Here is a 26,534-nt window from a genome sequence, read left to right on the forward strand (position 1 = left end):
CCATAATAGGAGAGGAGAAATATCAGGCGATTGGTTAAGAGAGAAATAGTCCTTGAGGGCGGCTTCAATTTCTAGACAGTGCGCTGGATTTGCGAGCAAGTTATCATTAATGATCCAAGAGAATTCTGCGGGGGATGGGGCTAATGAGGCCATGGACGTGAGTACGGCGCAATGGTCAGACCAAGGGATTGGAATTATTTCAGATGTCAGGAGCCGGGGAGAGGAGGCGGTGGTAATGAAAATATGATCTATCCTGGAGAATGACTGGTGGGGGTGAGAATAGAAAGTGTATTGGCGTTTAGCCTGGTTGAGTTCCCGCCACGTATCTATCAACGAATGACGTTGTAGTATGGCTTGGAAGGTGTGTTTAGAGGTAGGAGCAGGGGAGGGATGAGGAGATTTGTCAAGAAAGGGATATATTACACTATTAGAGTCTCCGCTGACAAATAAAGTACCGCGCTTATGATGGTCTATAACTGAGAGTATGTGGGAGAGGAATGGTAAGGGATCTTGGTTTGGGGCATAGTATGCAACAATAGTAACATCCACATCTAGCAGTTGCCCTACTAGCAAAAGGTAACGACCCTCCGGGTCTTTGATTTCGGTGTGGAGCGTGAAAGGTGTTGTGCGATGAAAGGCTATCAGTACCCCCCTGCGTTTGGTGGTTGCCGAGGCTGTGTAGACCTGAGGATAACGGGGACCGAAAAATTTGGGGGTAGAGTTGGGGGTGTAGTGTGTTTCCTGTAGACAGACGACGTGAGCTTTAAGCATAGCAAAGGTTCGGAAAGCCTTATTACGCTTCTGTGGGACATTAAGGCCCTGTACATTCAGGGTGAGGATAGTTAGCGAGCCCATGGTGAGAGTGCGTAGTGGCTTGAGTAGCGTGGCATCACCAGCTGGGATGGAGCCTGACGATTACTGTGGGAGATGAGAGCATTGCGGAGAATGTTGCGCAAAGTCATGGAGTCATGTTGGGGGGAGGGAGGGGGGTTATGGTATGGGAAGGGTAACATGGAGAAAGGGGTGTAGGAGGCCAGTTAAGGCCTAAAAGGCGTGTTCCCAAGAACACCCTGAGTCAGGGTGGGTAAGGGAGAAATAGTAGCCCAAGTGTTATAAAATAGCCAATAACACAGGGGCTAGTGTGGAGTGAGCAGGTACGTGGACCGTAAGGATGACAGCTATAAGGTAAATAAATGGTGGTGGGGTCCCGGTAGAAAAAACAAGCACAAAAAACATCCGAGGAAATCAGGATGCCCTAGGCTGAGACAGCTTCAGCAGCGTTGTTGCCACCCCTCGGGCATGGAGGTACAACAGCGCACGCCGTCAACGCCCAGGCACCCGAATGCAAACCAAAATAGGGCCCAGAGAGGGAAGGCCAGTATAATCTCGAGATTAAGTGGCAACCAAAATCCAACAGGCAAAGGGAGAGATGGCATCAAGGGCATCAGCCGCATAGATAAGAGAGTATACCGCTTGGCGTGTAGAACAAAAAGAGAAAGCGTGGGACATATTTCAGTCCATAGTGTCTTGTGAGGGGAGGCCCGGTGACGAAAAACTCCCTCTTTTGTGGAGGCTGAGTTGACCTTCAGATGCACGTGTGGGGCAAGACTTCCGTGGCGAACAGGATGTGGACCTCCGCTTAGCGCTCTCTGGATGCGTCGCTGGGGAGAGTAGTTGTAGAATCCACAAGGTATCTAGTAAGTCTTCAGGAGTCTTGCAGGTGTAATCCCGGGTTTGGTGGCGGAATCGCACAGCAAAGGGGAAGCTCCACCTATACGGTATGGCGTGTTGTTGAAGTACTTGTAGGTGGGGTTTCATAGCCCTGCGCTTGGAGATAGTTGTGGGGCATAAATCTTGGAACAATTGGTAATTATGTCCCTGGAATTGTAAAGATTCTGCGTTACGGGCAGCTTGTAGAAGTTGCTCCTTAGTACGGAAAAAGTGGAGCTTGGCTATGATGTCACGTGGCGGGCCATCTGAACGTCGTGGTGCTATCGCCCTGTGAACTCTATCCAATTCCAATCTTTCGATTGGGATAGCTGGGGCGAGCTCTTGGAACAGAGCTGTTATCGTTGATTGAACGTCGACGATGGTTTCCGGAAGGCCGCGGATGCGTAGGTTTGAACGGCTTGCTCGGTTCTCAAAATCCTCCAGTCGTGTCAGCAACGTTGCGTGTTCGTCACGCAATAGGTCAAGGTCTTCAGTATGTGTTTGAAGCGAAGCATCAAGACCGTCCACTCTCTGTTCTAGGTCCGCAGTGCGCTGTCCTAATTCACGGATTTCCCTAGATAGTGTGGCAGTGATGCGGTCCGAGGTTTGCTTCAAAGCTTTGTGTAGCATTTTTTCGAAGCGTGATAGTAGGTCAAGGGGCGTGAGGTCAGGCGTCAGGGCTTGTGCAGGGACATCTGTTTCAGTGTCAGACTCACCCTCAGATGTGCAGGGATGGCTGGGCTGCGGGTCTTGCAGGGCTGCGTATCTCCCTGCAGCTTGCTTGCCTCCATGAGCTGGGGTGGCGGCTATCTATGTGGAGGCCTTCGCCAGGGCCTCCTTAATTGTTTTAGTTTGAGGGGGACCTGGTGCCGGGGTGCCCCTTTAACCATTTTGCTGCTTGTCAATGAGGGGGGGCTGTTATTCAGGTCTCAGCCCCCCTGTTCTCTCTGCAGCCTCAGAGATGTGCTGGCTTTCATGGGCGGGCCTATATGTAGCACACTATGGGGATGGAGTCCCGTCGGATTTCTCCGACTTGCTGCAGCTGATCCGCCAATGAGCAGGGCGGATCAGACCCTGGTGAGGTTGCCTTGCAGGTCGAGTCCCCCTGGGCTGGATTGCGGGCTAGGACCCGCTGCTTCCCGGCACTTTTGTGGGCGGGCCTGCGGGTGACTCACTATGGGGACGGAGTCCCCTGCTGGATTTCTCCGACTTGCGGCATCTGATCCGCCGTTGAGCAGGGCGGATCAGACCTTGGGAAGGTTGCCGTGCCGAGCGGGTCCCCCTGGGCTGGGTTGCGGGCCGGGACCCGCTGCTTTTCAGCGCTGTCACCCGACGGGGAGACGGAGCCTCTTCAGGACATGTCCGTCCCGCCGGCCGCGCATGCGCACTCCGTCTTCCTTATACCTTTTTGAGGTTTGATTACGAATGATTAGATTTGTGGATGGGGCACCATTCCAATGTTTGGCCCTCTAAATGAGCAGATTATGAGTTATTATCCCCATAATATAAAACTTTTTATATCATCTTTATTGTTCGTCTTTGATTGGTGGTAGGTTTCTATGCATAGAGGTTTATGTTTTGTTATTATTATCTCTATGATGTAGGTTTGAGATTATGTATATTGTCACTACCCCTCTAAGCATATACAGTATATATGTTTAATACCCACCTATGTTTCCATAGGACCACTTGTGTATTTATATGTTATTTTCATTATGACCATTTGATTATGCCAAACTAATTTGTTGTTGTATGTATTGCCACATATTCCTATTTGCTGCAGAGATTGAGCTGCAGTTTGGTATCAGATGTGCTGATCGACTGCAGCTGATCTCGTATGCAGAATGGGTATATATTGTATGAGTAGACGTCTGAGATCCACTCCGCCCCTTGAAGACGTCAAGTGACAAAATGCATTGGGCATGGCCTAGTGGACGTGACTAGAGATGAGCGAATTATTCAAAAATTCGGTTCGGCTGATTCGCCGAATTCGCGGAATAAATTCGCTTCGAGCCGAATATATTCGCTGCGAATTTAACTTATAAAAAGGGTGTTTCTAGGCTTCAGAGAGCCTTTATATTAGTGCAGAACACTGTACCTTTAATTTAAATGCCCTTGGAGTCTGCTGGGGAAGAGAAATAATACTGTCAGTCAGTATGACATGCAGATGAGTGCCGTCGATCTTAGAATCACCGCACACTTCACTCATTTGGGCAGTCACGGGGCCAAAACCAGAGTGTGGAGCCACAGTGTGGCGGTGGAGGCAGCAGCAATGGGAGGCCATACAGCACCCTATGACAAAATGGAACCCACCAGCAGTGTGAGGAGACCTGAAAGTGGCACATGGCAGAGTGTGGCGATAGAGACAGCAGCAATGGGAGGCCGTACAGGGACCCATGACACACTCTGGACCTGGCAGCAGCATGAGGAGGCGGTACAGGGGCCCATGACAGATTACGGGCCTGACAGCAGCATGAGGAGTCGGTACGGGGGCCCATGGCAGATTACGGGCCTGGCAGCAGCATGAGGAGGCGGTACAGGGGCCCATGGCAGAGTGGCGGAGCGTAAGCAGCTAAAATTGAAGGCCATACAGAGGCCTATGTTAAAAAGTCCCCCCAGCAGCAGCGTGGGGAGACGACTATCAAGAGTCCAATGGCAGAGTGGCGGAGCAGAAGCAGCTTCAATTGAAGGCCATACACAGGCCTAGGTTTAAAAGTCCCTCACAGTTAATTCCAATAACGAACTCTACTCCTCCGTGCAATCTACTTACGAGACCCTGGGCAGGTCTGGGTCCAATTTGTGGTAGAGACTGGTTTTGTTCAGCCATGCTTGAGCGAGTAATAACAGGTCTGTGCTGCCCTTTGGTGTCTGGCTTAATGCGCACAACACTGAACGTCCCAGCGTTTGTCAACGATTTGCCGTTAAGTGATGCAAACCCGCTGAACCACGTTCATGAAGAGCCGGTACAGGGGGCCATGAATCAGTATGGACCTGGCAGCAGCGTGAGCAGACGACAGAGGCACATGGCGCAGGGTGGCGGTGTAGGCAGCATTATTCTGAAGCCATACACAGGCCTAGGTTAAAAAGCGGAAGCCGTCAGCAGCGTGAGCAGACGACAGAGACACATGGTGCAGGGTGACGGTGGATGCAGCAGTATTCGGAAGCCAAACACAGGCCTTGGTTAAAAAGCGGAAGCCGTCAGCAGCGTGAGCAGACGACAGAGGCACATGGCGCAGGGTGGCGGTGGAGGCAGCAGCAATGGAAGGCCATACAGCACCCTATCACAAAATGGAACCCACCAACAGTGTAAGGAGACCTGAAAGTGGCACATGGCAGAGTCTGGCGATGAAGTCAGCAGCAATGGGAGGCCGTACAGGGACCCATGACACACTCTGGACCTGGCAGCAGCAAGAGGAGGCGGTACAGGGGCCCATGGCAGAGTGGCGAAGCGTAAGCAGCTTAAATTGAAGGCCATACAGAGGCCTATGTTAAAAAGTCCCCCCAGCAGCAGTGTGGGGAGACGACTATCAAGAGTCCAATCGCAGAGTGGCGGAGCAGAAGCAGCTTCAATTGAAGGCCATACACAGGCCTAGGTTAAAAAGTCCCCCCAGCAGCAGCGTGGGGAGATGACTATCAAGAGTCCAATGGCAGAGTGGCGGAGCGGAAGCAGCTTCAATTGAAGGCCACACACAGGCCTAGGTTAAAAAGTCCCCCCAGCAGCAGTGTGGGGAGACGACTATCAAGAGTCCAATGGCTGAGTGGCGATCCGGGAAGTCAGCGTTGTGATTGCAGATGCAATGCAGAAATTCTACGAAGTAATGCCGTGGGTGCGAAGAAGATCATATACCGTCGTACTTCCATCCATAAGACGGAACAACCTGCGAACCGGGAGCTTTATTGCCCTGACCCGCTGAGCAGCTTCTGGGATACCCAAGAGGCCCATGGCAGAGTGGCGGAGCGTAAGCAGCTTCAATTAAAGGCCATACAGAGGCCTATGTTAAAAAGTCCCCCCAGCAGCAGCGTGGGGAGACGACTATCAAGAGTCCAATGGCAGAGTGGCGGAGCGGAAGCAGCTTCAATTGAAGGCCATACACAGGCCTAGGTTAAAAAGTCCCCCCAGCAGCAGTGTGGGGAGACGACTATCAAGAGTCCAATGGCTGAGTGGCGATCCGGGAAGTCAGCGTTGTGATTGCAGATGCAATGCAGAAATTTTATGAGGTAATGCCGTGGGTGCGAAGAAGATCATATACCGTCATACTTCCATCCATAAGACGGAACAACCTGCGAACCGAGGGCTTTATTGCCCTGACCCGCTGAGCAGCTTCTGGGATACCCAAGAGTTTGGCTTCTGTGGGGAATATGGTTGAAAACTGAAACTTAAAGGCATGTTGACGGAAGGGCACCAGTGTCAGTGCTCCGGAGGGAATATAGCTTCAAAGCTGACACTTAAAGGTATATCGACGGTCAGAGACCACAGGAAGTGGAGCTTGCGTCTTAAATCGACTGAATGTGGCAGACGTGAAACGTCTACGGGCCGTATATGAAACGGGTTGTTCCTCTTTCTGGAATAAGTGTTGGAAATGGCCACTCTTTTTGGTGTGGCGTTTTGTCTATTTAATTCCGATAACGGACTCTACTCCTCCGTGCAATCTAGTTACGAGACCCTGGGCAGGTCTGGGTCCAATTTGTGGTAGAGACTGGTTTTGTTCAGCCATGCTTGAGCGAGTAATAACAGGTCTGTGCTGCCCTTTGGTGTCTGGCTTAATGCGCACAACACTGAACGTCCCAGCATTTGTCAACGATTTGCCGTTAAGTGATGCAAACCCGCTGAACCACGTTCATGAGGAGCCGGTACAGGGGGTCATGAATCAGTATGGACCTGGCAGCAGTGTGAGGAGACCCGAAAGTGGCACATGGTGCAGGGTGGCGGTGGAGGCAGCAGTATTCGGAAGACATACACAGGACTAGTTTAAAAATCGGAAGCCGTCAGCAGCGTGAGCAGACGACAGAGGCACATGGCGCAGGGTGGCGGTGGAGGCAGCAGTATTCGGAAGCCATACACAGGCCTAGGTTAAAAAGCAGAAGCCGTCAGCAGCGTGAGCAGACGACAGAGGCACATGGCGCAGGGTGGCGGTGGAGGCAGCAGTATTCGGAAGCCATACACAGGCCTAGGTTTAAAACTGGAACCCAGCAGCGTGAGCAGACAACAAAGACGCACATGGCAGAGGATGGATCTGGCTGCAGTATGAGAAGGCGGTACAGGGGCCCGTGGCACAGTGTGGTGATGGGGGCTACAGCAACTGGATGCCAGAAAGTGGCCGATAGGGCTATATACTGCATGGAATTATAAAGTTGTAAAGACAGCGGCCTATAAGGCTATACACACTATAACAATCATGACTTGATTGACCATTAGCCTATAAGGCTATACACAGCATGAATATCATGACTTATTCTGAGAGTGGTTTGGAAGGCTATATACAAAAAGTAATTCATGAGCTGTCCGGACAGCGGACAATAAGTACATATATACAAATCAATTCATCAGCTGTCCAGCCAGCGGCCTCAAAGGCGACACATATAGAAAGCAATTCATGAGCTGTTCAGACAGCGGCCTCTAAGGCGACAGATATACAAAGCAATTCCCGAGGTGTTCAGGGAGCGGCCTGAACGGCTAGGTTATTACTAAATATATTTTTGTGGCCAAACATCGGCCTATAAATAGATGTCTACACAGTGACAAAAAATTATGTCGCCAGACAGCGGCCCCTAAGGCGACAGATATACAAAGCAATTCCCGAGGTGTTCAGTGAGCGGCTTGAACGGCTAGGTTATTACTAAATATATCTTTCTGGCCAAACATCGGCCTATAAATAGATGTCTACACAATGACAAAAAAGTAGGTCGCCTTACAGCGGCGTATCCTACAAATTGACATTATAAGAAATGGTTTAGACCAAAAAAAAAACCAAAAAACTTTGATGCGATGCTATACTTTAGTAGATTGTGGAAAGTCGACAAGTCAAGCGTAACTGTGTACATTACAGAAAATCTTAACAAGACAACCAAACATGTGGCCAAACCGTGACCGATACAACAAGTTAACAATGTAAGAAACAGGAGGGGGTCAAACCGTGGCCAATAAATAAACAGTCCACCTCATTGATGAGATGGACAACACGTGTCAAATAAATATTTAAAAAAATTGCTATTCCATCGGTCTGGAACTGGTCGACTATAAATAATTAAAAAGTTTAAATTCATGTGACAGTCGTCCAGCGACGTATAAATAATTTAAAAACACCAATTCATGAGGGGCCCGACCAGCAGAGTATAAGTCATTAAAAAGGTTCAATTCATGTGACGGTCGTCCAGCGAAGTATAAATAATTTAAAAACCCCAATTCATGAGGGGCCCGACCTGCAGAGTATAAGTCATTAAAAATGTGCAAAACATGAGTCGGCCGACCAGCAGCCTCTCAATAAAATATATATACAAATGTACGGATCAGGTGGAGGTCTTCCATTTGTCCCTAATAACATGTTTGGGGCATGATTCATGGCGGATTTAGTCAGTTGTGTCAGGAACTGGTGGTTTGAAATCCAGACTAATCCACGCCTGATTCATTTTCACAAACGTGAGTCTCTCCACACTTTGGGTGGATAGTCGTGTCCTCCGCGGAGTTACAATACCTCCTGCCGCACTAAACACGCGCTCCGATGCCACGCTACTGGCCGGGCATGACAGCCTTTCAAGGGCAAATTCAGCTAGTTGGGGCCAAAGGTCAAGTTTCGTTGCCCAGTAGTCAAGGGGATTGTCTACCTCGGTTGGCAGGGTGCTGTCCAAGTAGGCCCAAGCCTGTTGTTTGAGGTCCTGCTCCAGGTCCACCTGATGCTGCTGCTGCTGCGGCTGGTTAGTAGTTTCCTCACTGCGCTGGTGAAGAAAGCTACTCATCATCGACTGCAGACTGAGGCAGCCGCTGCTGGTGGAGCTGCCACTGCTCCTACCACCCCACCCCTCCCCTGCTGCCATGGCAGCGGAACGCGAGCACACAGGGCCCACAGTGTCTGAGGATGGACGTTGGCGCAGAAAGGCAGAGACCAACTGACTACATAGGTGGTTTTTATAGTGCTTTATTTTGGCCTCCCTCTCAGCAGGTGTGAAAAAGGCCACCATTTTTGAACGGTAGCGAGAGTCCAACAAGGTGGACAGCCAAAAGTCATCCCTCTGTCTGATGGTTATTATTCGGCTGTCGCTACGCAAGCAACCGAGCATTCTATGGGCCATTTGTGCCAAGGAATGCGAGGGACTCCCTGCCTCCATCTCCACAGCATACTGCCACGGTGCGTCTGGGTCCTCTGTCTCCTCCTCCTCCTCTACCAGATGCTCCTGCTCCTCCACTCCTGTCCGCTGAGTGGAAAAACCACCCATTTCACTCAATAATTCCTGAGCACCAATGTCCTCCTCGACCTCCTCCTCTTCTTCCTGTCCTGCCCCCACAGGGGTCATGTGGCGTTGAGATCTGTGCGCCACGTCTACCGCACCCTGACCAGCCATTGTTAACAGCATTTGTTCCAGGACGTGCAACAGAGGAATGACGTCGTTCATCCCATAGTCCTGCCGGCTCACGAATAGCGTGGCCTCCTCAAAGGGCCTGAGCAAGCGGCAGGTGTCACGCATGAGCTGCCAATGGCTGACATCTAAGTTACACAGGGGAGTACCTTTATCCGCTTGTAACATCAGGAAATCGGTGATGGCCTTTCGCTGCTCGTAAAGGCGGTCTAACATATGTAGGGTTGAATTCCACCTTGTTGCAACGTCGCAGATCAGGCGATGCTGTGGAATTCCGTTCTGCCGCTGCAGCTCAAGGAGGGTGTGCTTTGCGGTGTAGGAATGGCTGAAATGCATGCAAAGTTTACGTGACATTTTAAGGATGTCTTGCAGTGGGATGGTGGATTTTAGGAACCGCTTGACAACCAGATTGAACACGTGAGCCATGCATGGCGCATGGCACAACCTTCCTTGACGCAGAGCAGACACCATGTTCTTTCCGTTGTCGGTCAACATGGTTCCGATTTTCAGTTTGCGCGGAGACAGCCATCTGTCGATTTCTCTGTTCATTACACTGAGAAGTTCCTCCCCTGTGTGACTACGTTTGCCAAGGCATACCAGGTGCAGCACAGCGTGACACCATTGCGCCGTGCACATGTGATATGCCTGTCGGGTAATGGGACTTGGCACGGGGGTGGCGGCTGAGGACACGGCGGAAGAAGAGGTGGTAGAGGCGGACATCTTTGCTGGACCAAGGACGTGCAAACGTGGAGGCAAAAGCGGCGTGACCTGTCCAAGTTGCTGGTGCGGCTGTGCCGGCACCACGTTCACCCAGTGGGCCGTAAATTACATGTACTGTCCCTGACCGTAGTTACAGCTCCACACGTCGGCGCTGCCGTGCACTTTGGCAGAGACCGACATGCTCAAAGACTGGCCCACCATCTCTTCTACATGTGAATGCAGGGCTGGCACTGCCTTTTTGGCGAAGAAATGCCGGCTTGGCACTCTCCACCGCGGCGCGGCACAAGCCATCATTTCTCGGAAAGGTGCTGAGTCCACCACTTGGAAAGGGAGGGACTGCAGCACCAGCAACTTGGACAGGAGGACGTTCAGCTTCTGCACCGTCGGTTGCGTGCTCGCAAACTGTTGTCTCTTGGAAACGGATTCCAAGAAAGACTGCTGACGGAATCCGTGAAGAGGAGTAGCAGGAGAAGGAGCATCTGAACGAGCGGAAGATGCCAACGAGCGACAACTCCACTCAGCAGAGGTGTTGGAGCCTTGACTGGCTGATAGAGGGCGATTGACGTCGGGTGACGGAGTAAGTAACGGAGTGGGTGATGCAGCGGGGGCTGGGACAGGCAGAACCGCCGTATCTTTATCACGGTTTTCCCAGGCCACCGAATGGCGACGCTGCATATGCTGACGCAACGCTGTAGTCCCAACATTGGCCCCCTGGCCACGCTTGACTTTCTGGCCACATAGTCAACATACGGCTACGTTTACTTCCTCGGGCGGCTTGACGAAAAATTGCCACACCGCCGAGTAGGAAACTTTGCCCCCGTTACTCCTCACTGGCTGACTGCTACTTCCTCCGTGCACACCGGCACCACTACTGGCCGTGGTGGTAGGCTGCAGTGGAGCTGGTGCTCTACTCCGTGGCCGTTTGCCTCCACTGACACTGCTGCGACCCTGCTGCCTCCTGGGCAACCCACCGACTGTTTTGCTCGCTGGCAAGCTGGCACCCTCTTCTCCTGATGATGCGGAAGCAATAGCCTGATGACGACGAGGCTGCCAAGTGCGATCAGCCTCATCATCATCAATTAGGGTCTCCGCGTCACTACTAGCCCCCTCGGCTGCGTGTGGGTCAGGAGACAGACCTGTCTCTAGACCGGCTACCAAGCCACTCTCCTCACCAGTACTTCTTCGCCTGGCTGCTGAAGAGGCGGATGTCTCCCCCCGTTCCTGACCGCCCTCTGTTAGCTCTTCCTCACTGTACAGTGGGGCTGAGCCCACAGCATGCGATACTTCGCTTGGTGAGGGAACACCAAAGGACAGGGGCAGGTCGAGGACACGTGATTTCAGTGGGCTTGCTCCCGGGCCATGCCAACTAACGGTTGTGTCTGACGTACCCACCGACCGTTGGCTGTAGGTGTCAGAGGTGACCTGGGAAGAGGAAGACGACCGAGTCAACCAATCGATGACGGCAGGGTTGTCGGTGGAGACACGACCGCTGGATGACACCGGGAGCACTGGCCTCTGGCTGCGACTAGTGCTGCCTCGACCCCTTCCTCTGCTGCCATGTCTGCCCGCTCCTGAAACATTGCCTCCTCTGCCACTCCTCTGCGTGTTGTCTGACATACTCTTTAATTCAATAAGCACCCCAAAAATAAAACCGGATTTAACTCTTTGAACGTACAATAGTGGTTGTGAAGCAGAAAGTCAGTTTATTTAGCACAATCGGTCAATTGCAGCTTGCCGTTGGCTGTAAACTGTACGTTTTTGTCACTGGAATGCACTAATCACCCAAAAAATATTACCGCCACCCGGCGTGTATATGGATTTAACTCTTTGAACGTACAATAGTGGTTGTGAAGCAAAAAGTCAGTTTATTGTACACAATCGGTCAATTGCAGCTTGCCGTTGGCTGGAAACTGTACGCTTAGGTCACTGGAATGCACTAATCACCCAAAAAATATTACCGCCAGCCGGCATGTAAATGGATTTAACTCTTTGAACGTACAATAGTGGTTGTGAAGCAGAAAGTCAGTTTATTGTACGCAATCGGTCAATTGCAGCTTGCCGTTGGCTGGAAACTGTACGTTTATGTCACTGGAATGCACTAATCACCCAAAAAATATTACCGCCAGCCGGCGTGTAAATGGATTTAACTCTTTGAACGTACAATAGTGGTTGTGAAGCAGAAAGTCAGTTTATTTAGCACAATCGGTCAATTGCAGCTTGCCGTTGGCTGGAAACTGTACGTTTATGTCACTGGAATGCACTAATCACCCAAAAAATATTACCGCCACCCGGCGTGTAAATGGATCTAACTCTTTGAACGTACAATAGTGGTTGTGAAGCAGAAAGTCAGTTTATTTAGCACAATCGGTCAATTGCAGCTTGCCATTGGCTGGAAACTGTACGTTTCTGTCACTGGAATGCACTAATCACCCAAAAAATATTACCGCCACCCGGCGTGTAAATGGATCTAACTCTTTGAACGTACAATAGTGGTTGTGAAGCAGAAAGTCAGTTTATTGTACACAATCGGTCAATTACAGCTTGCCGTTGGCTGGAAACTGTACGTTTCTGTCACTGGAATGCACTAATCACCCAAAAAATATTACCGCCAGCCGGCGTGTAAATGGATTTAACTCTTTGAACGTACAATAGTGGTTGTGAAGCAGAAAGTCAGTTTATTTAGCACAATCGGTCAATTGCAGCTTGCCGTTGGCTGGAAACTGTACGTTTATGTCACTGGAATGCACTAATCACCCAAAAAATATTACCGCCACCCGGCGTGTAAATGGATCTAACTCTTTGAACGTACAATAGTGGTTGTGAAGCAGAAAGTCAGTTTATTGTACACAATCGGTCAATTGCAGCTTGCCGTTGGCTGGAAACTGTACGTTTGTGTCACTGGAATGCACTAATCACCCAAAAAATATTACCGCCAGCCGGCGTGTAAATGGATTTAACTCTTTGAATGTACAATAGTGGTTGTGAAGCAGAAAGTCAGTTTATTTAGCACAATCGGTCAATTGCAGCTTGCCGTTGGCTGGAAACTGTACGTTTATGTCACTGGAATGCACTAATCACCCAAAAAATATTACCGCCACCCGGCGTGTAAATGGATCTAACTCTTTGAACGTACAATAGTGGTTGTGAAGCAGAAAGTCAGTTTATTTTGCACAATCGGCAAACTGCAGCACCAACTGTGCACGACAGCCACCAAAAAAAAAAAGGGTGTATGTCACTTTAAATTTTCGATTCTTTGATAGCTGTGGCCCTAAGTAACGATTCTGTGTCCCTGAGTAACGATTCTGTGTCCCTGAGTAACGATTCTGTGGCCCTAAAGTCTCTGTGGCCCTAACTCTGTCCCTTAATACACACAGGTCTGTCTCTCTTGAATGACCGGAGGCTAATGGAGAATTCTAAGATGGCCGCGATTTATAGCTCCACCATTACACAGTGCTGGCTGGCTGCTGATTGGCTAATGCGATCACATGTCATGAATGCATTATGGGTCAGCGCGGCTTGTCTGCGCGCCTTCCCAGAGATCCCCGCCCCATCTTCTCTGTCCATTTTCTCCGTCGCCACACATGTCGCCGCCATTTTTGGGAAAATTCGATTCGTGCATCCGAAGTTTGCTAATCTTTGGATTCGTCGCGAATAGAATTTTTCCAAATCTTCGGAACGAATTCCACTTCATCATGTTCGATTCGCTCATCTCTAGACGTGACGTCGGGACGGTCCTCCCAGCTGTCGGCTGTGAGATTGCGGTGCAGGAGGTTCGTCCCTTGTTTTTTTCCCTCGTGGATGTGTTATTATAGAGGCTGTCATTGCTGGTGTCGGCTAGACACCTTCCTTGTGAGTGTTATACTTTACTAATAAAATTTTACTGGTTTTAAACGTACTGCACCATCATATCTCTTCTTATTCCTCAAGCTTTGCCCATGTTATTGGAAGGCCGTTTGCTGCTTAGCTGTTCCATATGTGCTGCCTAGCTCTTCCATATGTGCTGATTGGATCACTATTGGTTGCTGTTCCTCTACTGGGATATCCTGCAGATCATCGCTCCCAGAGCAAAATGCGATCATGCTGGTTTATAATTTAATCAGCATATAGCTCTGGTGAGTGTATTCACTTCATCTGGTGTTGGATTCGCACATGGGTGTTTTTTTCAAGATTGACATTAAGTTGATATTGGATTATCACTGTTTATGGTGGCTGGATTTATGTTTATATTTATGGATTTTATTTGTTATTTCTATTATTTATCTTTGCATTTTTTGTGAATAATTAGCGCACTCTTTATTTATACACAATTTCACCTTTTTTGGTTAGAGGTGCTGCTTATTATTTTATTTATCTTGTTATTTTCTGTGGCGCTTCTTATATTTGTTACAATGCTCTGATGTGCTGTGAGCGCGCGCCCTCCCTACCTGTAAATCATATATACGGTGGGGATCGAAAGTTTGGGCACCCCAGCTAAAAATTTGTATTAATGTGCATAAAGAAGCCAAGGAAAGATGGAAAAATCTCCAAAAGGCATCAAATTACAGATTAGACATTCTTATAATATGTCAACAAAAGTTAGATTTTATTTCCATCATTTACACTTTCAAAATAACAGAAAACAAAAAAATGGCGTCCGCAAAAGTTTGGGCACCCTGTAGAATTTATAGCATGCACTGCCCCCTTTGCAAAGCTGAGACCAGTGTCATGGATTGTTCTCAATCATCGTCTGGGAAGACCAGGTGACATCAGTCTCAAAGGTTTTAAATGCCCAGACTCATCTGACCTTGCCCCAACAATCAGCACCATGAGTTCTTCTAAGCAGTTGTCTAGAAAACTGAAACTGAAAATAGCTGACGCTCACAAAGCTGGAGAAGGCTATAAGAAGATAGCAAAGCGTTTTCAGATGTCAATATCCTCTGTTCGGAATGTAATTAAGAAATGGCAGTCATCAGGAACAGTGGAAGTTAAAGCAAGATCTGAAAGACCAAGAAAAATATCAGACAGAACAGCTCGCAGGATTGTGAGAAAAACAATTCAAAACCCACGTTTGACTGCACGATCCCTCCAGAAAGATCTGGCAGACACTGGAGTTGTGGTACACTATTTCACTATAAAGAGATACTTGTACAAATATGGTCTTCATGGAAGAGTCATCAGAAGAAAACCTCTTCTACGTCCTCACCACAAAAATCATCGTTTGAACTTTGCAAATGAACATATAGACAAGCCTGATGCATTTTGGAAACAAGTTCTGTGGACCGATGAGGTTAAAATTGAACTTTTTGACCGGAATGAGCAAAGGTACGTTTGGAGAAGAAGGAGCACAGAATTTAATGAAAAGAACCTCTATTCAACTGTTAAGCATGGGGTTGGATCAATCATGCTTTGGGGTTGTGTTGCAGCCAGTGGCACAGGGAACATCTCATGAGTAGAAGGAAAAATGGATTCAATAAAATTTCAGCAAATTTTGGATGGTAACTTGATGCCATCTGTGAAAAAGCTGAAGTTAAAGAGAGGATGGCTTCTACAAATGGATAATGATCCTAAATACACCTCGAAATCCACGGGGGATTACATCAAGAGGCGTAAACTGAAGGTTTTGCCATGGCCTTCACAATCTCCTGACCTCAACATAATTGAAAATCTATGGATAGACCTTAAAAGAGCAGTGCGTGACAGACAGCCCAGAAATCTCAAAAAACTGGAAGACTTTTGTAAGGAAGAATGGGCAAAGATACCTCAAACAAGAATTGAAAGACTCTTGGCTGGCTACAAAAAGCGTTTACAAGCTGTGATACTTGCCAAAGGGGGCAGTACAAGATAATAACTCTGCAGGGTGCCCAAACTTTTGCAGACGCCATTTTTTTGTTTTCTGTTATTTTGAAAGTGTAAATGATGGAAATAAAATCTAACTTTTGTTGACATATTATAAGAATGTCTAATCTGTAATTTGATGCCTTTTGGAGATTTTTCCATCTTTCCTTGGCTTCTTTATGCACATTAATACAAATTTTTAGCTGGGGTGCCAAACTTTCGATCCCCACTGTATATATATATATACACACATATGTGATTTTGCTCATCCCTTCTGCTCTGTAGCAGTACTTCTGCTATAGGGCGGTCTGGACATGCAAAGCAGTGTGCTTACAGTGAAGCACAAACACAGGACACAAAGTAAAACGGCACACAGTTAACCTTTTGATCATCCCACATGTTAAGCCCCTCATGCCCAGTGCCATTAGTATAATGCCAGTGCTTTTTATTAACACTGATCACTGTATTGGTGTCACTGGGGATGTCAGTAACACCAAGACAGTTTCCCCCAGTGTCAGAATGCCCGCTGTAGTCCTGCTGTCCTGCTATATGTTGCTGATCGCCGCCATTATTAGTAAAAATAAAGAAAAAAATCCCAGCATATATACCGCCATTTGTAACCATTAAAACTTTCACATAAACCAATCAATTTACATGTATTGGGATTTCTTTTAGCAAAGACATGTAGCAGGATACATTTTGGCCTAAATTTATGACGAAATTTAATTTTTAAAAATTTTTTACTGGACATGTTTAATAGCTAAAGGTAAAAAATGTTTTTTTTCTCAAAATTGTCAGTCTTTTTTTATAGCACAAAAAATAAAAAATGCACAGGCGATCAAATACCACCAAAAGAAAGCTCTATTCATGCGAAAAAAAAGACGTACATTAAATTTGGGTGCAGTGTTGCATGACCGCGCAATTGTCAGTTAAAGTAATGCAGTGCCGTAACACAAAAAATAGCCTGATCAGGAAGGGGGGTAAATCCACAGGAGGGCAAGTGGTTAATATTTGTGTTCTATGTTGTTGCTAAAGTTTGCATGTGCGTTTTTGATAGGTCTGGTCAGGAAGCGGGGGGTTATTCCTCTGGAGGGCAAGTGGTTAAAATATAGAATTAAACAAGAGCTCACACTGTAGTCTGATCATTGGTCATTGTTGCTGAATGAATTCTGGTACAGTGTATGGACCTATGTAGAAAATAAGCTTTATTTATGTTTAAGAAAAACTGTATGGACTTTTCCCAAGGTGCTTTTTGCTGTCTGTTCTGTTGCCACGTGCCTGCTCTCTGATCCTCCAGACCGCTACTGTCAGTGCCAGTAATTTTGCCTACTGCTTCTTCACTAAACCCCACCCCACTGAACTGTTCCTCATTCATAGATTTACTATGACCAAGCGTGTCAGGTACAAAGCCCATTCATTGTGCTAACTTATTAACCTCCCTAGCGGTCTGATTATGTCAGTATTTCTGTGTTCAAAGCAGTACATTTTTTTGCATGGAAATATGTATTTTTTTATTGTAGGCCTGTAATTTTTAGGAATAACGCACTGAAATCTGTCCAAACAAGAGTCTAGTGAACATCCCGGCATGTTAAAATTTAAAACACCAAATCATAAATTATAATTTAATAAATAATCATAAAAAATAATAATATAATAATAATAAATGTAATTCAATAATATAATCAAACCAAAAACACTGAAATTTGAAATATAGCGTCAAGTTCGCACATCACTGATCTTAGTCACAAAATCGTTTTCAGTGTCTGATGACGAATTTCCCCACGAATCATTATCACTCAATTCTGCAAGAAGTTCTAATTTACTATCGTTGTTCTCTAGATGGTCTAAAACCGCTTTTGACCTAAAGGGACACGTTTTGGACGCCATGGACATTTCTCAGTTTCCAGGCAGAAAGAACAGTAAAAATGCAGGCAGGGCACAGGACAAAGCACTAGGGACAAAATGTATGTGAAATGGTTTGATACAGTAATGTTTTACTATGTGATTTTAGTGAATGACACTTTTACAACTTTCAAATTTCCAGCCAGTTCCATCCCCTGTACGTCCTGACATCGCAGAGAATGGAACCGAGAAAACAGATGCCGGCATCAGCCGGAGGACATTGCCAGGGACACTGCAGGAGGGACATCGCGGGAGCGCAGGACAAGGTAAGTGAAGAAGAGATCCTGGATCAGCGCTGCAGGGTATGCCCAAGTGTAGCTCAGGGTTACTGCTTGTGGTGCTGAAACTTTACCCCGAGCTACACTCGGGAATACCATCAGGGAGCTTAACAAAAATAAACTTACTTTTTAGTTAACCCCTTACCACCCATAATTTGTATATTAATGTACCCCAGCATAATAATCCATGCTGGATAATATAGTAGTAAAACTGACATTTTTAGTGGATGGCTCACAATCCTGACTTTCACTGGCATCTCCAGCTCCCACTGATTATTAGGGATCAATTGAATTGGTTCCTAATAGTGTAATCAGTTTGTCAGACATGACTTAGTAATCACATGCAGGCTGGAGTTTTCAGTGACAAAATAAGCCTTCAGACTGCAAATGAACATTGCTACGTTAGGGATGCAGTGGGATCTGCAGTGGCATATATTTCATAGTGTTCCTGATGAAGTCACGCGATTAATGAAGCAACTAGTCAGACGAGAGACGGAGACGTGGTGACATCACTTCCGGCGGAAGGCCCATCTTGATACACCCATAGGAGTACACCCAAGAGTTCCTATGAGGATCTGTGAGCATTTTTTTCTCATAACACATGTAAATGAGCATTTATAGTATTCTTTTATATTAATAAATGAAACAATATCACACGATGGAAGGATTCTTCTTGTTTTATAAACATCGATGAGAAAGCTGAGGTACAAATAGATCATATGAAAATTACCCTGTGTGGTCGCTTCATGAAGGTGAGGAGGTGAGGGGGCAAACTTACTGGTGAAGGATTACACTTTTTGTTCACCTGCCAGATTTATATTGATTGCTGGAGGTTTCTATATATCCCGCCATATTGAAGATTACACACATGGACGATTTGTTTATTGTTTATTAATAATTGGTGGCATGTGTTTTTGTGGACTTTGTTATAAATGCAATTATGTGTTTATCATAGAGTGTCACTGGATTTTAATTTGTGGATTCACTCAATATTTTATTTAATTATTTTTATTTATTTATTTTTTCTTCCTGCTATTTATATAGCAGTACAATCCCAAGTTTGGGGACTAGAGCATGGCAATGTATACTTTGGTACATGTGGGCACTTGTTGAGTGGTGGTCACACATTTAAAGGTTTGGTGATGAGTTTTCCTTTTAATGGAGGCCCCCTTCCGGTCACACCTGAAATATAGCTATGATATATTGGGAAATGTATGCACTCAACACTGCAGTACATTGCAAACATTTAAACTGTATTGCAGAAACATCAGCGTATATATAAATCTGTAATCTCTGGGCAGATTTTTAATGACCAACTTTTAATATCAACCAATCAAATGCATTTTATCTTTAGCATTGCACCTTAGTTGTCACCAAACTTTGCAGAACAATCGTCTAGCCAGATGGTTGTGGTCAGACTTACTCATAATTTTGGCCCAACGCCTGGACTACGGTTACTGTCTTACCGAAAGTTACTTCCTCAAAAAATTGCAGACACGGTTATTTTTATTTTATTTCATATGGTTTATCAAACATCACTGCATAAGATTGTATAATAATATGAAGAATTGAGTTTGGGATAATTACACACGGGAGGATTCACTAGGGGTGTAATTGAAACCTCATTTTTGATTTAATCATTTATATAAGTATAAGTGTCGGAGTGCAGCACAATTTTGTTATAATAGTGTCAGGGACATTGGCATTCACTTTTATAGATATTATATATATATATCTATGGAGAGAGGGGGAGAGGGGGAGAGAGAGGGATGTAGTAGCAATTTTGGCAAACCAGGAACTCTGGACACGGACTTGAGGAATACAAGTGACTTATTAAAAACAGCGCTGCTTTGACTCAACAGATGGCTTATGCTCTCCTCTGCTAAGTGAGTTATAGAAAACGTCTTACAAGCGTATATACCAATGATTACATCACAAGGCATACATTTCTTCTTTCACTTTCTATTACTATCAAAAGGCTTTCTAAACTTTGCAGAATAACCTTAGCCAGCAACTGCAGATAAGAATACCAGCTACAAACTGGTATACATTATTCACAGGAAATAAGGGAAGGGGGAAGATGAGCCAAAAACCTTGCAAGCAGATACTATTAGAAATGTTACAGTTTAAAGGGGAACTCTACAATATCTGGGTGCTACCACAGGAAGAGAGAGAGAGTCACAAGCATTTTGTGGAGCTGTAATGAATTCTCCTAGTTTTTCTGCCAATATGATTGGTAGACCATAATTCACTTTTTCCCTTAATCAGGAAAATACCACATTGTGGCCACTAGCCTCTCTCTAGGCATTATACACATTGCTTTTATGTTGAAGAGCACTGCCACTCTGCTCAGATTGTCCCAGAGTCAGCGTGCGTTCCACTGCCCAGAAAGCTGAAAATCTGAAGTTACATGCAGTAACCAAGCTTCTACATGTTTTTTCTAATACCAGACCAGGGGCGGACTGACAACTCATGGGGCCCCCGGGCAATAGGGGATCATGGGGCCCCGGTGTCCTTGCCCACACTCAAAGAACACCCAAAAAAGCCTGTAAAAGGTATCAGGGGCATTTCATGGGGCCCCTTACTGAGCCTGGGCCATCGGGCAGTGCCCGAGTGCTTGAATGGTCAGTCCGCCCCTGTGCCAGACATTCTCAGAAGATAGGCAGAATGAAACTTTAAAAGCAGACAGCTCCTCCACAATATACTGTATACACACACACACAGAATAACTGCTGTTATTATTATTATTATTATTATTATTATTATTATACAGGATTTATATAGCGCCAACATTTTGCTCATTGCTTTACAAAATAAAGGGAGACAATACAGCAACAATACAGTTCAATAGAAGAGGGTTAGGATGTCTCTGCTCCTTGGAGCTTACAATCTAAGATAATAACTTCTGTTTATATTCCTTTGAGTTTACATACATTTAATTCATTTCAGGAAGTCATCAGACTGCTGACTTGACTAAATCTCACCTACACCATTGGCCTCTACTCAGAGTTTATAGATTAATGCTACTTTGACAGTGCTGGCACGATGGATATTCCCAGATCCTGGTTTGACATATTCCTCCCCCTTCCAGGCATTCTGTCTGTTTGTTCAGGATTATAGCACACACAACAATATAATGAACATTTGCCATGTATAAAATATTTGCTGTGTAGGGTACAGTTTATGGAAATAACCTGTCAAGGGGCAAATGGTGAAAGAAAGATTGGAAACTACTCTCTTAGATGTATGTTCTGGGTTATTACCATGCAGAAAGATCCATGACGTATTACTGAGACAAATGTTTCTAACATTGGACATAGTTTTAAAATATTTAACTTATTTAACTGATTTAACAGCAAGTTAGGAGAGAGGTACCAATACTATTGTCCATGACTGTACGTTTTGCAGACATAGCGAGATTTTTTAAAATGTGTTTTTTTTTTCTCATAATTCCACATACATGCATTGTAAGTAGAGATGAGCGAATTATTCAAAAATTCGATTCGGCTGATTCGCCAAATTTGCGGAAGAAATTCGATTTGATGCGAATTTATTCGCTGCGAATTTAACTTATTAAAAGGGTTTCTAGGCTTCAGAGAGCCTTTATATTAGTGCAGAACACTGTACCTTTAATTTAAATGCCCTTGGAGTCTGCTGGGGAAGAGAAATAATACTGTTAGTCAGTATGACATGCAGATGAGTGCCGTCGATCTTAGAATCACCGCATACTTCACTCATTTGGGCAGTCACGGGGCACGACGAAGCAGAAGAAGAAGAAGAAGAAGAAGAAGAATGAAAAGAAGAAGAAGAAGAATGAAAAGAAGAAGAAGAAGAATGAGAAGAAGAAGAATGAAAAGAAGAAGAAGAAGAATGAAAAGAAGAAGAAGAAGAATGAAAAGAAGAAGAATGAAAAGAAGAAGAAGAAGAATGAAAAGAAGAATGAAAAGAAGAAGAAGAAGAATGAAAAGAAGAAGAAGAATGAAAAGAAGAATGAAAATAAGAATGAAAAGAAGAAGAATGAAAAGAAGAAGAAGAAGAATGAAAAGAAGAATGGAAAGAAGAAGAAGAAGAATGAAAAGAAGAAGAAGAAGAATGAAAAGAAGAATGAAAAGAAGAATGAGAAGAATGAAAAGAAGAATGAAAAGAAGAAGAAGAATGAAAAGAAGAAGAAGAAGAAGAAGAATGAAAAGAAGAATGAGAAGAATGAAAAGAAGAAGAAGAATGAAAAGAAGAAGAAGAAGAATGAAAAGAAGAATGAAAAGAAGAAGAAGAAGAATGAAAAGAAGAAGAAGAATGAAAAAAAGAATGAGAAGAAGAATGAAAAGAAGAATGAAAAGAAGAATGAGAAGAATGAAAAGAAGAATGAAAAGAAGAAGAAGAAGCATGAAAAGAAGAATAAAAAGAAGAAGAATGAAAAGAAGAATGAGAAGAAGAATGAGAAGAATGAAAAGAAGAATGAAAAGAAGAAGAAGAAGAATGAAAAGAAGAAGAAGAAGAATGAAAAGAAGAAGAAGAAGAATGAAAAGAAGAATGAAAAGAAGAAGAAGAAGAATGAAAAGAAGAAGAAGAATGAAAAGAAGAATGAAAAGAAGAAGAAGAATGAAAAGAAGAAGAATTCCATTCCAGCAAAAAGTGTATCTGCAGAGAGCTCCGCTATTTCTGACAGCGGTTGAAACATTGTATCTATTTGTTTCCAAATAAAAACATCTGTATCCTAAATGGAAACAAATAGATACAATGTTTCAACCGCTGTAAATGTGAAGGAACTGTCAGAGAACTGTCAGAAATAGCGGAGCTCTCTGCAGGGACACTTTTTGCCGGCTGTAGAAGGGATGAAAATCGGCCGATCGGGAAAAATTCGATTTGCGCATCCGAAGTTTGCTAATATTCGGATTCGGTGCAAATCGAATTTTTCCTAGTATTCGAAACGAATTCCACTTCGCCAAGTTCGATTCGCTCATCTCTAATTGTAAGCAACAACTTTCATAGCAATATAAGCATAGACATGGCTAAAATGTATTAGGTCCTGCATTATGTGAATTGAAATGAATGACTACAATGGCTTCATAAATTAAACTGTACAATTAATTTCAGGTGGCTGAACTGTTAGACTGATTATAAATTATTTACATGGCAAAAAGCCTTCCACGTTGCTCCCAATGGTAAGAATTTCAAGCATATCTTTGGTTTTCTAAATCTGTGAAAATGTACATTGGTCAGCATGTTGGGGGAGCAAGATATTAGCTCAGGTTAGACTTCCCCTTGTTTTTAATACATCACATAAACTAAGTGGCACCTCCTTTTGCTTCTTCCTCTAAGGCTTCATTCAAATTAGTTTCAAATCACAGGTGGAATCGCCGTGATTCTGCCCATGATTTGAAAACGCACTGTGACAATGTAAAAATGTGCGATTGCGTTTGGAAGTGCCATTCATTTCAATGGCACCTGAAAACACGGAGCATTTTTGCTGCGATCATGGCATTTTTCCATGTAGCAAACATGCCATGATCACGCAAACAAAATCGCAGAATGTGCGACGCCCAAAAGAGGTTACAGAATCTTTTTTGGGCATCACACGTCCTGAGATTTTGTTTGTGCAATCATGGTGCATTTGTCACATGGAAAAACGTGTGTGATTGTGGCAAAAACACCCCGCATTTTCAGGTGCCATTGAAATGAATGGCACCTCCAAACGTAATTGCGCATTTTCACATTGTCACACTGCATTTCCAAATCGGAAACAGAACCGTGGCGATTCCACTCATGATTTGAAAAATCCTATTGTGAATGGAGCCTAACTCTCCATCTTTGCTGTACAGAGACTACAGGAGGCTGAGGTCAAATTTAAGTCCTTCCTACTGCTTATGTTTGAATAAAAAATAGTGATATATACAGATCTGCTAGCATGTTTTATTTATATCTGCCTGGAATTTATATGTAATATAGGATTTAATTTTTTTATTTATGTGTATGGAACAGTAAAGCAATAATAGGAGGTGTCACATTTGATGTAATCTACTGTAACACTTCACTGAAATCCTTATTTGAACAGGTGGAATGAGTAAGTGAAGTTACCCAGTGAATGCTCCTATAATAATTTCAGTTTAAAGGATAAGTTCACCTTTTAGACAAAATTAATAAATGCACATTTTTTTGCAGGTAAAAAATATGTGCATTTATTATTTGTCTACAGGAGCCTGGAAAGCATTTCACCAGTGATCAGTAGATCGCTGATACCATGCAGATCTCCTGTAGACCTATCAGAATATCTGCTTGCTGCACGGAATATACGGCCAAACAGATATTCTGACAGGAAGCTTCAATGAACTACCACGGCACTCCACAGTGCCATGGTAGTTCATTGAAAACTACAAGCCCACAGCCGATAAGGCTGCCGGGGCCTGCAGTTCACTCATTCATGGAAATCTATGAATGATGCGGCCATGTGTGTGTGCAGAGCCCCACACGGCCATGCCATTTTCAAATTTGACAGATAGTACGGGGAGACTTCCCCGGGCGCGGCGGCGGCTATGGGAACATGTTACAAAAAAGAGCGGAACATGTAACATGTGAACTTACCCTTTAACTCAGTTGTATTTTCCAATTACTGCAGCAAAAAAGAGTGAAGCTGTGAGCTTCTTAAAGCAGAACTACAATGCATCTGAGCACCACCAACCGAAAATGCTATTTATTTATTTTTTAATATACAAAGCAAACTCCCCCATACATCAATGTCTCCATGCTTTATTTTGCTGAGAAATCACTTTGAAAGACACTCCCTAGTGATTCTGGATGTGGCCATCTTGAGCAAGGACAGATGATTAATGTGGCATTCCTTTCTTGGAATCCATCTGCCCTTAGCTTAGGCATTCAGTTAGGAGGGTGTGATTAGCTGAGAAAACCCCTCTTGAAGACTCCTGGGATGTATGGCATCATTTGCCTAGGCCTGGAAACCAAGAAGTAACTGAAGAAATGTAAAAAAAAGTTTAAAACAAGTAAATAATATATCCCTTCCTATCTATTTACGAATGCTAACAGTATAAGGATTAAAAATAGTTAATGTTGATTGAGAGAGTGAAGTTCCACTTTAAAATAAAATGTACAGCTGCTGTTTTTTTTTTAGAAACTGATCGTTCTCTGAATGGCTTACTAACATTTAAACTTTTTGAAAACCATTAACTGTTAGATGTATGCAGCCAGTACATTTAGAAGCACTCATCTTCATAATCGCTGCAGCCTCAATGGCCAGTGTTAAGGGCCATACACACAATGAGAAAATCGTACAAGGTGTGATCATCCGTTAATATGATCATTAGTGCCCAGCTTCAAGAGCCAGGAATGACAATATCTGAAGGCAGGGGCGGCCTGACAACTCATGGGGCCCCCCGGGCAATAGAGGATCATGGGGCCCCTGTGTCCTTGCCCGAACTCAAAAAAGCCTATGAAAAAGGTACCATGGGCATCTCATGGGGCCCCCTACTGTCCCCGGGCCCTCGGGCAGGGCCCGAGTTTCCAAATGGTCAGTCTGCCCCTGTCTGAAGGGACAAATGCAAAAATGTTTCTCCTACAACACCAGAATGAACAATTTTAATTTAATCAGAACAGCTGTCGGCCAAAATAAATCCGGCGATCAAGACCACACATGCTCAGAAACAAAAGAATACTTTACAATACAATACATTACATCACTTCTGAAGTTGTATTCTGTTGTGCAAGAAATTTTGTAACATTAGTAAGCTCTTCAATTCCGATATGAGAATAGCATGCAAAAAAAAACTAAAAACAGATGATGTTCTCATCATGTGTACGGGGCTTTACAGTACGATTTATGTGAAATCTCCAGTAACAGATGTAAATAATATTGTAATTATGAATACATTTTAGTTAGAGTTTGATCAATGTGAGTGTGTAATATGTCTTCTGAAATGTCTATTTTCTGAAGATGGAGGTAATTTTTTGCCAAGAGGAAAATTCTATTAATTACTACCATATGTGAGAAGGCTTTTCACAGACAATTTGATGCCAGAGTTCATTTATATGAACAATGGGACCCAAACCTCTTTTGTTTTACATATTTGCACTTCAAAGGATCCCGATATTTAGATATGCAATGAAGGTGGCCATCCTTTTATGACTATGTAATTTTCCCTCCAAAATAGAGTTGACTTAAAGCGGACTGGTTTATGGTAACTAGAGGGGATTGGGAATGATCAAATCCTGAATAGATGAGTCAGACTGGAATAGATAGAACAGATAGGTCCACCAATCAGGATTTCCCCAAGCAAGTCAATGTAAGAGAAGGCTTTTTCAGTTCAGATACTTTGGTGGTCCAAAGACTTCTCCCTACTCCTCTCTCAGATACAAGAATGGGGCCCTCGTGCACAGTTCAATGGTAATTATGGAATATATCCCTGACATTTTTCTAAATGTTTGTCTTATGTCTTGTCTTTCTTTTTTTTTTAATCAGGTAATTTTTGTTAACCAGATTTCTACAAAGATATAAAGAAAAAGAAAAATACAAAAACTACACAGTATATA

The sequence above is a fragment of the Staurois parvus genome, unplaced genomic scaffold (genome assembly GCF_062004578.1).
Source record: "Staurois parvus isolate SC_StPar_1 unplaced genomic scaffold, SC_StPar_1.0 ptg000318l, whole genome shotgun sequence".
NCBI lineage: Eukaryota > Metazoa > Chordata > Amphibia > Anura > Ranidae > Staurois > Staurois parvus.